Source organism: Camarhynchus parvulus, chromosome 13 (assembly GCF_901933205.1).
Source record: "Camarhynchus parvulus chromosome 13, STF_HiC, whole genome shotgun sequence".
Lineage (NCBI taxonomy): Eukaryota > Metazoa > Chordata > Aves > Passeriformes > Thraupidae > Camarhynchus > Camarhynchus parvulus.
In genome coordinates, this window is record NC_044583.1 from 8,455,669 (window position 1) to 8,474,191 (window position 18,523).

An 18,523-nucleotide genomic window follows, 5' to 3' on the forward strand; every position below is an offset into this window, starting at 1 on the left:
CTCACCTGGAAAGAAAGAGCCTGTCCCAGAGAGCCATGGTGGGGGAACTGCACTCCACCCAGCACTGGTTTATGGCAGGGTTTATGCTCACATATATAACATGCACACTGAGGGGAACCTTTTGGACAAGGACAGTATAATTCATTTTGAGAAACATCTTCCTCCTGGTTAACAGTCAGTATAAACTTAAATTCCTCAAGGGAATCAGGCATGATATTTTTCATTTTCTTAGAATCCATAAGGTTTGTTGTTAGATTTATTCCTTTATTATTATTGATTATATAAGGGCTGAGGATGGGGCTGAGCTAGAATCTAAACATTCTTTTTTCTTTTTGTTTTTGAGTACAGGTTTCATGTCAGTGCTATTGATTTTTAAAATAAAAGGGGTTCTGAAACCTGAATTTTTCAAAAACACTTTTGAGCCAAGAATGCATAGCTCATTCACCTGGGTAACACTTGAACTACAATTCTTTTTTATTCAACTCCACTGACTTTCTGTTTGGAATTCCAGTTTATCTCCCTGCTCCTGCTTGGCTAAACACCATCTAGTACCACACCCAAAAATCACATCTCATATTAGCAGCAACAAAAAGAAAACAAAAAAAAAAATTAAACACAAAACAAAACACCCAGCCTTATTTCTGCAATACCTGAGAATTCTGAGAAATTCTTAAACTTAATCCTCAAAAATATGCTTGAATTTTAACCTTACAGTATCACACAGGTTCAAAACTGAAACAGAAAATACTGCATGAATGGGACAAAAATAAATATAAAGCTATCCTATATGACACAGTTATATACACTTCCATTTATTTATTCATTTTACTTTTACTCCTTACTGCGAGGGTGGTGAGGCCCTGGCACAGGTTGCCCAGAGCAGCTGTGGCTGCCCCATCCCTGGAAGTGTCCAAGGCCGGGTTGGACAGGGCTTGGAGCACCCTGGGGTAATGGAAGGTGTCCCTGCCCATGGCAGGGGTTTGGAAATGGATGCTCTGTGAGGTCCCTTCAACCCAAACTATCCTGTGATAATGCTGCAGGCTGCTGCTTTGGGAGAGCTTTCAGAAGGACACAAGCACAGCAGATACAGAATTAAGGACATTCTTCCTCTCCTCACTAGGGAGGGGGATAAGATGCAGCATGTTTAAAATCAGGTTTGTTCTCCACCACATACAATCTTAATATTCCATCTGCTTAAATCTAGAGATAAATCATCATTATCAACAGTCAATAGTTGGCACTACAAAAGATCAAGGACATTATTCTTGCTCAGGACGAGCCCTTGGGAGCTGTAATGCTGCAATCCCTGGCACAGAGCTGCACACTGGGGCAGGTTTGCACCTCTCCCACCACCTGTGTGCAGGGCCCTGCTCATTCCCTGGGGGAGCAGGAGCTGAGACATAACAGGTCTGCCTTCAGCACGCAGTGATGGAAGGACTCTCATCACCCTCCTGGCTGATCTCTGCATCACCAGAGAGAGCAGGGGAGTCACTGCCTGTCACCTGTCACTCCAACAGCTCAGTCCTGCTCACAGCATTTAACTCTTTCATCCCTGGCAAGAACAGAGAGCTGCCCCATGCACCACTGCCCCTGCTGGTGACACCTCGGGGCTGGGCATTCCCCAATCCCTGACAATCGTGACTGGGTGCCAATCACTGACCTCACTGTAGCTCCCAGCAGATGAGAACGTGGCTGTAATATTTATCAAATTAAAGTATTTGGGAAACCTCTGTAGAGTGCACTAGAGCACACAGAGCCTCATCTGAGGTCAGCCAGATGCTGCAGCAGTTATGGCCTTCATTAAGTCAATGAATATTAATGAGAAATTAACACAAACTTTAAACAAGAAGCCAATTTTCATTTCCAGACTCTTTTAATGAATTGTGTTGTACATATTTTCGAGGTAGCGGTAATCTGACAGGCAATATTTTTCAAATAATTAATTCACTCTATTTCTAGCTATTTTTAACTTCCCAACAACCAGGAACCCATTGATTCCACCTTTAATTACTGTTCACAGCCACATCTGCTCCTATACTCAAACAGAAAAAAAAATCTGTTAAACGTTGCAAAGTTATTTCTCACTTTTTAAAACATTAAACGACTATCTTTTCCTGCATTCCCTTTTAAACAGTCCTGCAACCAAGAGAAGGAAAAAACAAAACAAAAAACCAAAAAAACCTCAAAAACAACAACAACAACAACAAAACAAAAAAAAAAAAAACCCCAAAAAACTAAACAAAAACTACTGGTTTTGGAAAGTAAGGCATCAAATTCAGACCAAATTGCTCTTCCAGCTCCTCGTGACTCCCATCAATCACTTTAAAATAATTGTACTGGGTTTCTAACCTGGAAACGTGTTGCTCAATAAAGCACAGACAAGTGAGTGCTGGTGGAGAGAGGGAACATTTTAATACTTGGCATGTGCACATGTACACCTCTCCATGCCCATTTTCCTTGGAACAAATGCTGTTCTAATTTCTTCAAAGATCAATAATGCCCATTGCCAGAGCCCAGCACTGTTTGAGATGCAGATTACATAGGGAGACCAAAAATTTATTGCATTGTAAATGTAGGCAGAAGGTGGCAGGTAAGCTGTAATTAAGGTTTTGCTGATAATAAAAAATAGGGGGAAATAAGCAGACTCCATAGTCAGAAAATGCTGGTGCTGCTGCACAATTACCCCATTTTGCAGAGGAAACTGCAGCACCAGGCTCTTTTTCTGCACAATTAGCCTAAGGAAGGGTGGTTTACATTTCCAGCTGCCCAAAATGCTGGCACATCCTGTCTGCCCTCCCTCAACCCTTACTGCCTCCAGAGCTTTTCCAAACTTCCATTCCCAGCATTTAGGTCTTGTTCTCATTCTTTTAAACCACATCACACATTCTTTGTTCCTGCTAACTGCTTCTATCTGGGAAGCAAAACTTAAGACAGACATTTACCCTTACACACCTCATGCGTTGTTGTTATTCTTCCTTGCATCAGACCTGGCAGTGCACAAGCTGGTGGCAAGTGAGGTGTTTCAGGGAAACCCAGAAAATCTTCCTGCAAGAGTTTATCTCATAGACAGGTAGGAATTTGAGCTGTTCTTCATTCCCTCATGTGTCCCTCAACCTGCACCAGCAAAATTTTATATTGTGGCTGACTCCATAAAAAATTAGAAAGCAAAACCCCAAACCAAATATCTATTTTCCTTTTCTTTCCCCTCCTTTCACAACTTCCTTGATTTTCAGATTTCTGTCCTTCTCCCAGGGTTGGGATTGCTCACTACTAATTATCCAATAAAAATAGAGTTGAAGTATTAAATCTATCCCTAGTTAACCCAATGTCTTTAATAATAAAAGAGATTTTGCACTAGGGATAAATACTGTATCTCATTTTCCCACTGTTACAAGTCTCCTGTCACTCCACACTTATTAATACTGCTACTAATATACTGTTCCCAGTCAGCCACTAAAATAGTTTGGTTATTCCTATTAATTCACCAATAAAATGTGGCTTCATAGTGCAATAAAGAAGGTTTTGTTGCTTATGGGATTTTTTGGCAGCATCTATTTGTCCAATTTGTCAAGAGATTTTCCCTATTTTTCTGATACTATTGCCAAATGAACCGCTGGTTTGGAATATGGTGAGAAAGCAATATCTGATCTCATGCCAGGTGTTGCTGGCTTCTCCCTGGGTATTTGGCAGTGACTGATGGACTTTTGTCCATCTCTTCAGGTTAAGGGTGAGTGGATGCTGCAAGAGCCTCCTCCCAGAAGGAAAAACAACTGTTTTGTGGTTAAAATTCAGAACACTTCATTTCCTGAGAGAGAAGAGCACATCCAGCAGTAGGAACCACCTGTGCTTTAAATTGGTGGCAGATCCCAGCACCAGGAGCAGAAGTTGCTGGTCACACCGCAGAGTCACAAACATGCAATTCAGCTTCTAAATTCACAATCTCACATTAATTTATGGACTTCTCAGTCCACTCTATGGAAGAAAGAACTGGAGATTACGCTTTCCTTACAAATACAGCCATTGGCAATTACAGATAGCCTTGTAATGGGTATTTGAATTAGAAAAGTTCCCTGAAATTCTCCTGTACACCTTCCTGGACAAAGGCAACACATTTCCCTATGACATACCCAAGATTGTCCTAAAGACACCAGTCAAAACATTCCAGAAAAAGAGAAACAAGAAGGATGCTCAAGGTCTTTTCAGCAGCAAAGGATGTATTAGACAAGGTACTTAAATAGTCAAGTTTAGGCAGGCAGGTACAACTGCTCACTCACTCCACTGGGGCAAAATTACATCCACTGATGCTCTTCCCTTTCAGTTTGGTTTTACTCCTTGTGAGCCAATAAGATTTGCTGGGACCTGTCAGAAAAGGCAAAGAAACAGCAGCAGACAGAGCTGCCAGAGAACCCAGCACAGCATGGGAAGTTTGGGATCAAACACTTCACAGCAAGAATTTAAAAACCAAGACAACTCAGCCCATTAAGGAATTGGGACGGGATTTTTAAACTGGATAGTGTTACAGCATTGGATTCTGAATCCTAACTCATAAGCAGCCAGTGTGACTGTGCAACACTGTCCTCTATTGGAAACAGCTCACCAGGCCACTTGGAGCACTGCTAGGCATCCTCTGCCTCTGCTCACAGGAAAAAGCTCATCATTTGTTAGGGCTGAACATCTGCTGTGATTCTGCTGATGTTGTCTGTGAGGGCTTCCTCAGCATAATGCATCACCCACAAGTTGTTCCAAAATATCATTGTGCTTTGACTTTGCTTTGTGTTTATTGGGTACTGGTAGCGTAAAAAGGCTTTGCACAAGAGAGCCATTGAATTAATACAAGCAGATTTATTGTGCAGGCTTTACAATCTTTCTTGTGCACCAAGCTCAAAATCTCTAAGACATTTATTAGGAGAATGGATCCTGACAGAAATGCTGCGAGGTGCCCCATAAATATCCTGGTGCCTCTGCAGAAGGGGAGCCCAGTGACCTTCTGGAAGGGGTGCCACTCGTAACTCCACCTCCTTGCAGAGACAAGACCCAGGACAAGGCATCATTTTTAGAGCTACCATCTCTGGAGACTCTGGGGATAAAAAAGCTGATTCACAGGTGCTGCAGAAAAAGGATGAGAGCTCATGGTGTGCCAGGTGGAGGACAACAGTGCAGGGGCTGGCAGACACCTGCCTCTTGCACCATCCAACCTAAGCTCTGGAAAACAAAGCAGAGGCTGCTGCAGCATGGAATAGGGGTGCTCCAAGGCAGAGCAAAGGGGGTCCAGTAGCACAAATGCTGCCTATCAGCTGCCATCTCTGCCAGAGCTGCACTTACTTCCCTCCCTCCTCCTCAAGGAAAGACATTTCCTGACTTCACCACACAGCTTGCCATCCTTCCCTCCACCTATTGCTTTTAAAAAATCATGTTTTTCTATTTTCAATCTCTATTGTCTCCTTCAAGGGCTTTGTCTTTCTATCATAATAGAAGGAGAGGAGAATATTCACAAACTCTGCCTGGTTTACCTTTCTGATGGATGTGGTTTGGGCATGCTGGAGGGGTCAGGCATTTGTCTGCTGAAACAGCCACAGCACCTTTTCCAAAGGGCAACTAGCCAAGGGAAAGTGGACTCTGAGATAGTGGAAAAACAACATTACTTCATTCAGGGTCTGATTTTACATAAAGGGGAAGTCTTCCTGCTGCTGCATGACCTGGGTTCAGGTGATTTCTGTCTAGGAGGGCAGATGCTGTGTGTCACCACTGCTCTGTCATCTCTTCCCTCTCCGTGTCAGTGCCGGTGACGCTGTCCTCAGCAAGGCTGCCTACAGCAGGGAGAGTTCACACTGCTATTGTGAGGGGCCTTGCAATCATTAGTCTCCAAAATTGCTTTCCGTGGTGTACAAGAGACATAACAAATGGCTAATTTAATAAAATTGTGTTGGTTCATTCAGCCAGAGAAGCAAAGATAATAGCAACTGATGCTGGAAAAAATTGGAAGGCACTTGGGAGTTGTGAGCTCAAAGTTGTGGTAATGGGAACAGCAATTCTCAGATTTCAGCTGGTCCCTGCTTCCTCCTCCCCATCTGCTGCACTGATGTACTGTTGTGGAGGGAGGGGAAAACCAGAGTGGAATGGCCCGGGAGAAGGCATTGTAGCTAAAGAATAGTTGCAATGGCAATATTGAACTCAGCACAGGCTCCTACTATCAGAAATTGCCCTGTGCTAATGGCATTAAGGGCTTCCACACAGAATCATAGAACCCTTAAGGCTGGAAAAGACTTCTAAGATCACAGAGCCCAACCATTAGCCTAGCATTTCCAGATCCAGCCATGTCCCTAAGGACCACATCTCTGTGGTTTCTGAACACTTCTGGGGATGATGATTTCACAACTTCCACAGGCAGCCTGTCAATCCCAGCAACCACCAAGTCAGGCACCCTAAATCCAACCCTTCATTCTCTTCTCTCCCTGTCCTAAAGTTAAACAGGACAAACTCCCTGCTCCAGTCCAGCACCAGCTCTTCATTCCACCAGTGGAAGCTTTGCCGTCACTTTCAGAGAACACAAGGATGAGCTCTGACTCTGCATGGAGGATACAACCAGATAGGGGACTGTCACAGCAGAGACTGGAATTGCCCTGGCTGTGGGAATGACACAGGCTAGAGAAGAGGCAGATCTGGCACAAAAAGCTTGAGAAGCCCCTCGTAGGTCTGCCCTGCTTCAGACAAGGACATAGACATGCTAACATTTTGAATCAAAAACCACATTACACAAAGCAGTGCCAGAGACAGAGCAGATTGAATTTTTCCATTGGATGTTACAGATTCATAATCATCACTGTCAGCACTGCAATAGCAATCAAGGTTGGATCTCCAGCTTCCACATTACCTTAAAAGTGAAATGAAATGTTAAAATAAGTAATTGAAAGGGCCCTTTCCACTTCCTTTTACCCAAGAATAAATCTGAGTAACTCAGAGGAGCTCGCTGCTGAATGAGCAAACAATTTGATCGCATTATCTGGTGGATGCAAGATCTTTAATAGATTTTTAAACAGTCCTTGCACAGTGACCTTTAAACAATTTCTACTTATCATGTGTAAATTCATTATTTCCTAAAATGTTTTAATTTTGTAATTAACTTGGATGCACTACTTGCATTCAATCTAGATTCAGAATGAACCTGAGTAGTACTGAGGGAAATTTGGAGATTATAAACACGAGTTTTCTAACGCTATCATTTTGGCTGTATGAAAACAAAGGATTTTCCCCTGGTGCCTGCAGCTGCCAAAACCTTCCCACCACCTGTGAGGGCCTCTGCAACGACAGAGCATGGCCCAACCTGGCTTAACAAAGCTTCTCCCCCATCAGAACATAATCCCAGCTGTGCTGGAAGGCATGACCACTGGGCAAAACATCTGCACAACTGTCCTGGTGCCAGCAGGCAAAATATGTACCAGGAAAAACAAAAGTTTACAATGCCTGCTATGGATGGATTTTGTGGTGATGGTTAGGTGTCCCTCTTGCAGCCCACAATTTCTTCTGACAAATTTTCCTGGGAATTTTAAGTGCATCCATTTCAGGGTCAGGGTGCACTTGAAACAGGTTCAAAAGTCACAGGGGAAGCAGAAGCAGACAGGCAGATAGGAATATAATGTGGTTTTCTTAGTTCTCCCTTTCCTGGGGAATCTTATAAGTCCAAAGACCATGAGGGTTTCCAGGAGAGCCCATTTCAGGGGCTCAGGCACCATTCCTGTGCCCATTCCTAGGAAGAGTATTCAAGTTAAGACCAAGGACATGAAATGTCACAAAAACCTCCTGCTCCTCCCTGCAGACATTCCTTCCTGCTCCCCTCAGCCAGATCCTGGCATCATGCTGGGCCTCCCTTCTCCTCTCTGAATCTCTCTCTCTTCCCTGCCACCTTCCTCACCACATTAGAGACCTTGCTAAAACCCGGGGCACTGTTGGGCAGAAGCACACATTCCTGGATGGTGTTTGGTTTTTAAAGAACTGCAACACCCAAAACAAGAACAAAGAAGGCAGACAGGCAACATGCATTGCTGCCCACACCAGGAAAAGTCATGCTGGAGCTGTGGGAAGCACCCACTGGCCCCAGCAGCATCCTTTCTATCACCTGATGATTTTGCAAGGGGCTCTCATGGATCTGATAAGGCACACATAGAAACACGGCTTCCAAATAATGAAGGAAAAAACCCAACCTAAAAAAATCTGCTATGTTTGAATTCTTGCAACTTTTTAGTAAAAGAGCCTCAAGTTTCCCAGCTCCCTGCCAAGCCCTCGGCAGCTGAACACCTGCATGCTCCATCTGTCCCTACCTTCACACATCACTTCCTGCTTCAATCACTCACCACCAACCTGTCCCTCACTGCTTCCTCCAAACTACTCATCTCTTCCAGACCAAATGGGAGCAAAGCACTCCAGTCTGCACAGTCTGATTTCGGTCTGCTGCAGAGTGTAACCTTGGAAAAAAAAAAAAAACCACCTTCCAGCAAATGGCTTCTCCGTGTTCTTCATGGGTTTTCTTATCCATAAAAACTTGTGCTGCAGTTTACTTGGCATTTAGGAGGCCTGGGTAAAAACGAAAACTCCAGTACCAGTGGAAGTTAGAGAGAGGAAGAGACACCATCAGTTGTGCCCCTGCAATTCAATGCTTATTAAAAAATACAAGGGTTTGGGAAATCTAGACATGGAAAGGGAAAATTTGGCATAGATGGAAAATATAACCTCTGATGAGTGACAAGTGAGGTTATATAGATGAATACTAATGAGGCAGCTTTGAATAATCCACATCTGGGGTTCAAGGTAAAATGGTTTAACCTGATACCTTGGTAGGTGCGCTGTCTTGCTGGCCCCAGGAAAACCATCTCAAAGAACATGGTCTGAACATAACTCAGGGTTTAGATGTTAATTTGTCCAGATGTATTTTAAAAAAGAAGAAAAAGTATCACAGCTCACTCACAACTGTCTAAAAATTGCAGTGCAAGCACTGTAGGTTGGATGACTTTCCTCCTACCCCAGCCTCTGACCTTGCTCTGCGCCCACCAGTGCTTGCACCTGCACAACTGCTCCTCATTATGCTCCAGAGAAAGCTACAAGCTCTCACAAAGGTGAACAAATTGGAGTAGTTTTGATCACAATTCTCCATATCAAAAAGGAAAACACATTTCTTAAGGGAAGATTATTTATCTTCCCAGGGGAACCCACTTTTGAAACTGGGCACAGTTTCAAAATTTAGGATTGTGTTGTATACTGTTTCATCTTCTGCCTTGCCAAGTCCTTCACTCACTTTGGATTTTGAAAAAGATTTCTACCTTTCGGCAAAGTCCCAATTAACCAGTCCTCCGAGAGAAAGCCCTCTGTTCCTTCAGGAGGAAACCTGGACAACCACCAAAATTATTTTTAACTATACTGTAACGTGCTGATACAAATTCCACTTTCCTACATAGCCTTTCAAGTGATATAAAAAATGACAACGAGTGATAAAAACTGGGAAGGAGCAGCCACTGAGGGCATCAGAAAAAACTCTCTCTTGCCAGGCAGGAGATAAATCCAACATTATAAATTAGCACCATAAATATTATACACATTTGCAATGATTTATACACTTATTTTATCTGAGCCAGGCATTTCTTGCTTTCTAAGGAGGGAGAAGGATAACCAAAGGATACTCATCCATCCCAGCTACTGCTGCCTGGATCTGGAAATTTCTGCTGGCCTGTTACAATAATGCCAGAGAGCTCTCCAGGGGGGTTTTATCTGTAGATCACCACATGCTTATACAAATGTCAATAAATTGGAGGTTTGTCCTAAAGGCAAATTTGCCTCATTCAATCTGGTGTTTCAGTGCTTCTGCTGCACTTGTACAGCAGAATTGTAATGCAGCTGCTGTATCAAGAAGCTGTAAAAACCCAGACACCTTTGTCTATGGTTTCCTTCTTTTTATTCTTCCTTCCTCCCTTGTGAACTTCACATCACCTTTTATACTTTATCATTGTGCTGCACAATCTCTATCTGCAGAATTGCTGGGCTCACCACAGCGCCTAATACCAAATATGAAATATTGCACTGTGCACCCATGCAAAAGGCCAGTTTCCATTAATCAAATATTCAGAAGAGTCAGTGCTCTGTTATAATAAAAGCTCAGAAACCAGAGTGGGAGGAAAAACAGATAAGATGAAGTTTCACCACGTGACATGCTGAAAAAGTTCCCACCAGGAAAATCTCAGCAGCTCATTTCAGAGCTGGCTCCTGGTGCTGGTGGATGCTCTGTGCCTCTGTCACAAATCAAGGGCAACAGCAGTGAATACCTGCCTCTCTCTCTAGGAAATACATCCTCCCTTGCTTCCTTACCTGCTGGCATCTGGCACTCTAGAATCCTGCACAGGAGGTGTTGCAGAACACCTGGAGGTACCAGTGGACTGAGGGGATGAGCAGTTTTAACCACCCATGGCAGAACAGCAGAAAATGATGATTTTTGTTTTGTAAACATGGTTTAACTCTACCTGGTAACAGCCAAGAGGGTGAGAAGCAGCTACGAACACCTTCAGAGTCACTGAACCAAATCGGGGGGGACCTGGAATATCTCCCAGCCGCCAGCCTGGAGAAACTGAGTTGTGCCAAAACCAGCTCTTACATTGATGATTTATTCATTTAACACGTCCACACCCACTGAAGCACCACGTGCTGCTCACCAAGGGCTGCCACCCCTCCATGCCCTTAACTGTCCACTTCCCAAAAAAGAAGTCATTTCCCACAATAAGTCATTTCCCAAACTGACAGCTCTAACTGAACTCTAAATTTTAATTATATTTTACGCAGTACTGCAGAAAAATGGACACTGAAAGATTATCTGACTGGGAGCTTAGCAATAGAAAACCATAAATCAAGCTGGCAGGTATGTGGTTTCCTTGTGAGGTAGTTGCTTGTGGGAGTGGATGTTCACTAACAGAGGCACTCCTTGGCGTCCCAGCCCAGTGGGTGCAGTGACTGTTCACTCCGCTGCAGCCTCTCCATCCTGCATTTACAGCCTTTTCCCAAGGGACACAGAGGCAGAGGTGAAGGTCTACCCCTACCAAAGGCCATCTGGGTTTGGGATTTGGATTCTGTATGATAAAAAATACTGCTATTAATAATAATGAATACATAAAATAGTAAATAAATAAATAAAGACAAAAGTAACAGGCAGCAATAATATAGAGAGATTACGTGCTGCTAATTAAATCTGCAGCAAGCACAATGACAGGAAAACAGTAAGAAATTAATTTATTGTCTAAATAGCAAATGAAATTAATGGGGGTGTTTTTGACAGCAAAGGGAAAAAAGCCACATGAAGCAGGAAATTAGACTGCTTTTCCAGACTCTACAAGGTCCAATTAGGCAGAACAATTAGCAAAGCTTTCAACAGATAAAAATAGAAGAGCTTGTGGTCACACTGCTGGATTTTACCTCACACTCAGGTGCGTTAATGGAGCCTTATGCAGGATTTTGCCAGACGTGTCAGCTCCATTCCCACACTGGAACAGACTGATGGAGCTCAGTGGAACTGGGACAATTTATACCAGCTCAACTTCATTGCTAAAAAACAATGTTTGCTTGTGAAGAGATCCCTCATGCCAAAAGATGAGCTGGTTTCAAACTTTAAAAAAGATTTTACATCTCCTTCACTGTGAATCAAGAGGAATGTACAGGAGAGTTTGCCTTAAAGCTACTGAAGCCTCTTTTCAGACAGGGAGAACCAAGACAGCTAACCCTCAATTTAAGGAGTTACTTCCTGAAATGGTTTTTTTCCCAACAATCAGTGGCTAAAAATCCACAAATCCAAGTGGGCAAAACTATAGAGGAAAGGGTATTTTGCTTTAGAGACACTTAAATGCTTGATTTTTGCTTTTGAGATTTAATGTAAAACACGAAATATAAGAAGAAATACATCACTGTTGAAATATTTCACACCATATAAACAGTGGCTGCATTGGTCAAGTTAACTTGTAATTACCACTTTCTTAACTGTAAAAGAAAAGGAGCTAAGCACAAGTAGGGGTGGAAACATTTCAGGAAGGACCTGGAAAAAAATAGTTCTTTGCATATTTTGCATATTAATACTGCTCTCGCTGTTCTCTAGGCTCTTAGATTTAATTCCAGTGGTTTCAACCACATCAGGATAATCAATCATTGCTTTAGAAATGTAATTAACTCCTACAAGAAACTATTCATGAAGGGAATTAAGAAATTTACTGTCTGAGGCTAAATTTGGGGTTACTTATGGAGTTTTTTTCCCTACTACAGAGCTTTTCTGGTGCTGGCACATGATCTAGCTCTGCAAGTGTTACCTCTCAGGTTATCTGCTGCTGAGGACAGGGACAACCAAACCTTAGCAGGAAACAAAGGACAGAAGGACATTTTGGGGAGTTTTTTGCTTTTTTTTAGGATTGGGTGGGGTTTTCCTGTGGGAGACAAAGGGAGGTGAAGGCAGATTGGCTTTGTGCTCTGGAGCTTCCAAGTGCTTTTACATTATATACTCTGCGAAGATCCTTTAAAAGGAAAAGGGCATAAATTCAGTTCAGTAACGAAGCTGCCCACGAAGGGGCAGATTTTATCTTACACAAACTCCCCAAAAGTCCTGACTGACAAAGCCTTTGTCAGTGTCATGTGGGTGATGCAGGACAGCTTCCAGTTGGAAAGCTGGGAGTTGTTTCCCATCCATGGAGATGAAGCACCAAGCCAGATAATATCTAGTTGCAACAAACATATTTTCACCTGTGGAAGGACCACAAACGTAACTCTTTGTCAAATTCAAATACAGAGATTCTAAAAGCCAACTTAGGGACTCAGTTAAAACTTTCTTCAGAAAAGACATAAATAAAGACATAAATCATCACAAGAAGTTCTTCTCCACCAGGTGACATCCTAGTCAGCTTCTATTATGCTCTGACATACAATTTAAATGGGAGTTAAAAGATAAATATTCAGCAGTTATTTGATTTTATTAAGGAAGCCTTAAAAATACCCCTGACATACACTTTGAACAAGACTGTTGCTTGGCAGCTGCTTGAACTGTGGCATTTACCGTACAAATAACAATAAAAGCAAGGGAGACAACCAGCAAAGGGACAGCAAATAAACATTACTGCCATTCAACTTTCTCTGGACCAGACACAGGCTAGGCATTAAAGAAAATCCAAATAAAATTCAAAAATAAAATTCAAAATAACTTTGCCTTAAAGAGTTTCTGTCAAAGCCCCAGGTCAGTGAGAGCTTTCCTTGCTCTCATTTGCAAGCACAGCCTGACATGATGTTCTTGACCCCAAACAGGATAAATCCCTTGGGATGTTCCAGGCAAAGAGCAGCATCTCCCCAAATGATGGGTGAAAAATCTCCCAGTAGGGAGGGGATTGGTACCTCCTTCTCCAAAACATCCCATCTCACCAATTTCCCTGTTAGCTCCTGAACGGCCCTGTAGTCACACAGACAGATGGAACAACCAGCTGGATGTTGGATACTGCTTTCCCTATAACTGGACACATACAGAGCTCTATTAAATTTTAAATTTTAATCAGAGAATGTCAAGTTTGGAATTACACTTAAGCCTCTGATTTTAAGGTTTGGGGAAATGAAATATATTACCAGTCATAAATGCCCTTTATTTGAAGGAGAGGGAGTGTGATTCCTGTTTTACAAAGCAGGCACATAGGCAAGTCTTTTCCCTTCTACCCTCATAAAACATGGGAGTTTCATGTGAAATACCTGAAGTAGGGTATCACACTGCCAGGCCAACTCAATGACTGTCAAGAATAAAATAATAAAGAAAATTAATAGGTAAAACCAGCCATACATGAGGCTTTTAAATGCAAAACTTTAACAATATCAAGCGTAACTCAAACCAGCATTTCTGCTGCTCACAAGTCTTTGCTGTAACTGTTCGTGAGCTCTCAAATAATACCTCATAAAATAATGTCTCATGGGATATAACATAACAAGACCAGAGAAACACCCTCCTCAGACTCCCATGAGACCACCACCATCTCTGCTGTTCTTATGAGTGAATTTCCCTCCAAGGGCATGGGACAGAGCCTCAGCTCAACCCTTTGTGCCCTGGGCAGGTGGAGGTGAGCCCAGCACCTCTCCTGATGCACTCACACAGCATTCCCACACTTTGGGAAGATGAGGATGGAAACTCCAAACCTGCTGTGCCCCTCTGGTCACAAGGGCTCCAGGAGTTTATAGCTTATTTTATAGCTATCATCAGCCACCTCTGCCCTAGGTAGGATTTCTCTATCTGTTTTTACTATGTATGATAATGGGATTTTAAGAATTCATTCTCAGACAATAATTTTCATATTTGTGAAAAACTATGGGACTGTCTGAACATATAAGCAGAGCAGGATATTAAAATTGTAATAACCCTCACTTCAGAAACTGCCAATTCTTGCACCCAGGAAAGGAAAAGGGCTTCTCAGGGGCTTAGGGGTCTGCAGTAAAGCTTCTGTGGCTGGCTTCAGCTCTGCTGGGAGAATTACCTGCCCAGGAGATGTGCTCAGCATTACAGAGTTCAAAGTTACAGAACAAAAAGTCCTCAAACATTTGCTTCTGTTATAGAGATTCTTTCCACATAGTGATGCTAAAATCCAACCTGATCACGACAGCCCTGATTGCACTTGAAAATCTAGGATTTTTGGGTTTTTTTCCCTTTTGTTTCCCTCAAGAGTGAAATCTGTAAAACAGAAGAGATCAGTCTCAGATTTGTGGAATACATTCACTCCTGCTGTAACCTTTACTTCTTTCCTGCCATGATAGAGAGGGGCCCAAGGTGCAGAGCTTTCATTTGAATTATTATTACTCCTTGCCTTTCAGCCGGCCTGCTGCAGGCAGAACCCATGGAGAACCATGGAGAACCACCACACACAGGCATCAAAGCAAGGGGCTGGAGGGAAAAGGGAATATCTGTCTCAGCTGCCCATGTGTAGATCCAGATTTTTTAACACAGGAAGAAACAAAGGGGAAAGAATCTTTAGGATTATTTAATGCAACTTCCCACAGAAGCTGAACTTCAGTGTCTGCTGTGATGCAGAGCAAGTACAGCCCCAGGCCCCTGATCTGGGCTCAGGACTAACCTGAGATGAGGATTAACCCAAAGGAGTAATTAGAACCCAAAGGAGTAATTAGAGTCCACGGTCCCTGTACTGCTACCAGGGCACAATCTGAGTGACCAGAGGACTGGATCAATGGCAGAGCCTGAACTCTTGTGAGAAGATACCCAGAGTCAGGTAAGTCACACATTTTGGCACACTTTATGTAAATAAAGAGAAACACCTCTGGATTTCCATTTCTGAGCTCAAATAGCCCTGACAACCTAAGAGAATTACAAAGTGCCAAGTGTGTATTTATAGAAAAGCACAGGGCTATTGCTGACGGAGTCAAGTAAACTTTTCCAAGAGGTTCCAGCTAATCAAAGGGAACAAGGGCCTGGGGTGACAGGACACGAGGGAATGGCTTCACACTGACAGAAGGGAGGGTTATACTCCTTGATGTTAGGGAGAAATTCTTCCCTGTGAGGGTGGTGCCCAGAGAAGCTGTGGCTGCCCCATCCCAGAAGTGTTCAAGGATAGACTGGATGCAGCCTGGAGAAACCTGGTCTAGTGGACCCATGGCAGGGAGGTTTGAATGAGATGATTTTTAAGATCCCTTCCAACCCAGATCATTCTATGGCTCCATGATCAGGCATGAAAGAAACAGCACTGTGGTCATTACATAAACAGAGCTTTTATAAACAAAAAAAAGTCCCTGTCTAGATAAGGTCGTATCTACTAGAGAGGATTAGAAACCCTGTGGAGACAAAATAAACTGCCCAAAATCCCCCTCTGAGCCCTGACACAGCCCTATCATACCCTGCCAAGGCCTTTCAGCCCATTTTTTTCAGAATGTGAGAAAAGGACAACAGAGATGTATCCATCCAACAGACCACTTGCTCTGCTAATAAACTGTTCAGCCATGAAACAATCAAGGGATATTTTGTACAACACAAATGAGGTTGTGGTTTTATTACACAGATAAACAGATCGAGATAGGATCCACCTAAATACTTATTTATAGTTTTGTTATAAAAGTTAGCAGTGAATACTGTTCTAAATTTATGTGGTCTGTCTTCCAGGTTATCAGTGAAGGGCAGGATGCAATTTCTAATTACTAATATATTACATTTATTGCTAATAAAATAGATTTGTTCTTTTTTTTTTATTTTCTCAAGGCACTTAGAGAAGGCTTTGATGATTGAGAGCACAGTTTTTAACAGAACTTGTCATTTCACTGCAAAATACATATTTCTCATATCTAAAAAACCTTATTTAAAAAAAAACCCACAACCAACCAACCAAACAAAAAACAAATGGAGGAAAGAGCAATGAGGTTAAGCTGTCGAGTCTCCCTATCCTCCACATCATTTAGCAAGAAGACAGGCAGACTTGGGTCACTTCACCTTTTGGAAGCTCATTTCTTCTGCCTGTTCTGCCAGCCAGAGTCCTCCCTCCAGAGCTCCAGCCTAGGGGAGGATGAGGTTTATTTAAGCACAGCACATGTGCTAGCCTGCCTTCCTATTCATCACACTCTGGCATAAAGTCTCCTGATAGCTTTTTGTTCATTTGTCCATAGACTCAAAAAAATCCACAGAAAGTCTGAAAGGAAGCTTGGGAAAGGTTAATTGGTTTCATTGACCATCTGTTTGTGCTGTGAATAAATGCTGAGAATAATGTGTAACAAATGGCATCTACAAGGATTAAATAAATCAGTTCTGTGGATTAGAAATAACCTATGGACTGTGTTAATGGAGTACAAATCTGTGTAATGAAATCAGCCCTACTGAGCTGTGGAGATTGTGACCTTTAGGGGATAGAGAAACTTGGATTCCCAGGAAGCCTGAGGTGAACTATGAAAGTGTAACTGTATTATGGTCCAGTAAAACTTGAGCAAACATCTGGAGAACACATGGAGGACAGTGACTAATCCCATCTGATTCCAAAAAGTAGCAACAAGCCTGAAACTTCTTCTGGTTTTTCATTTTCTCTTTGTCCCATCCCATACTGAAGCAACACTTTTAAGAAGTTCTGTACTGATAAAGTTAACAAATTTATGTTTTAATGCTCTTTCCCATGCTTTACTTCCTTCCTTTTAGTTCTAGAAGAGTTCAATGGACCTCACTGAGCGTGGCTCCATCTTGCTGCAGACCATGATCCTTGGGAGCCAGGATCTCCCAGGTGTTTCTTGAAACAAACATCATGGGTTATCAAATCAGAGTTATTTGAATTACTGGATGAGAGAAATTCTTCAGAATTCTCTAAATAACTCAGACAGGTACATGCCTCTTTTCAAACACAACAAAACACTTAGGAACAGTCATGAAGCCCTTTGGTGAATTGTGGTTGTCTTTATCTGTAGGTACAAAACTAAACAATCCATAATGTAGCTAAACCTCATATCTTTAATCCACTGAAAATTACATAGCTCAATGCCAGAAAATAGGATTGCTTGATAAACAAATTAAGTTGCAAGTAAAAGTGGCAGCATTCTCCAAATTGTAGAGAACGAAGATGCCTCTGATTGAAAGGCCATTTTTAACCATCTCTGAGATGTTTTACCTGCTTAAGCCAATTTTGCATCATCAATGCATTGTATCGTCTGTTCAGAACAACTGGAAAGTGTTCCAAACCAGGAAAGCCACAGAAAAATCAGCAACTGAAATTCTTGTAACTTTCTCCCCTGAAATTCCTGGGCATCTCATGGCAGAAATAAGTGCACATTGCTTTCTGCATAGACCTTCTTGCCATGAGCAGCATCAACCCTTCCATCCTCAGAGCATCCTGCAGGTGTTATTTTAACAATACCACAAAACCATACTGATTCTTGTTTAATTAGCAGAATAGGGACATGCATACCAGCCCTTTAGACCTACAGGCATGAGAACTGCTCAAGAATAGATCCCCCAAAGGAAATCCTCTACAGCAAGAAGATAGTTTTAAATTTTGCCTCTAAAGCCTACTGAAGCCAAGACAAATTTCACACCAACATGAGTGGAAGGAAGGTCCAGACTCCAGTGGCTGTGCTCCAGGTTAGCTTTCTTCTGTACTACTGAGTGCCACAAAAATCTCTTCATAACAGAGGTATTAGAAGTCCTGTCCATTCTAACTACACAATGATGCATAGACAGCTGGAATCAGCCCCACAGGACATGACACAACATAAAAAGAAGAAAATTAAGTGAAGTGGAATCTTTCTTCAGAGAGTAGCTCCCCTTTTCTCTTGAGCTTCCTTGGGATTTACAGTTGGTATGAATGGCTGCAGCCTTAGTGTTAAAATTTATTCACTTAGGAGGAATCTTAAAAAACTAAGAGGAGAAAATAATTCAAATATATTACAATAATCTCAAAGAAAACCAACAAAAGTCCTATGGGGGAAAAGGAGAAATTTTATACCAGCAGGATTCATATTAGGGAGCTTTCAAGCCTATTATTTTAGGTGAACACCCATTGCTAATGCA